This window comes from Egretta garzetta, unplaced genomic scaffold, assembly GCF_000687185.1.
Source record: "Egretta garzetta isolate BGI_Z169 unplaced genomic scaffold, ASM68718v1 scaffold431, whole genome shotgun sequence".
NCBI classification, from domain to species: domain Eukaryota; kingdom Metazoa; phylum Chordata; class Aves; order Pelecaniformes; family Ardeidae; genus Egretta; species Egretta garzetta.
Window position 1 is genome coordinate 79,900 of NW_009258677.1, and position 451 is coordinate 80,350.

Genomic DNA, 451 nt, shown 5'->3' on the forward strand with positions numbered 1-451 from the left:
CGCCGGCGGCGCCCCTGCCTCCGCCACCTGCTCCCCCAAAACCGGCGGTTTTCACCCCAAAAATCTGCCTGTGGCACCCCCAAAATCCCCAGATCTCACCCCAAAAAATCTGCCCATGGAGTCCCCCAAAATCCCCAGATTTCACCCCAAAAATCTGCTTGTGGCACCCCAAAATCCCCCCTCCCCAGATCTCACCCCCAAAATCTGCCCACAGCCCCCCCCAAAATCCCCAGATTTCACCCCAAAAATCTGCTTGTGGCACCCCAAAATCCCCCCTCCCCAGATCTCACCCCCAAAATCTGCCCACAGCATCCCCCAAAATCCCCAGGTTTCACCCCAAAAATCCACCGAGGGTCCCCCCCAATCACCTGGGGTCTCTCACCGGCCCCCAAATCCCCTGATTCCACCCCAAAATCTGCCTCCAGTCCCCCAACATCCACCCCAGCCGCCA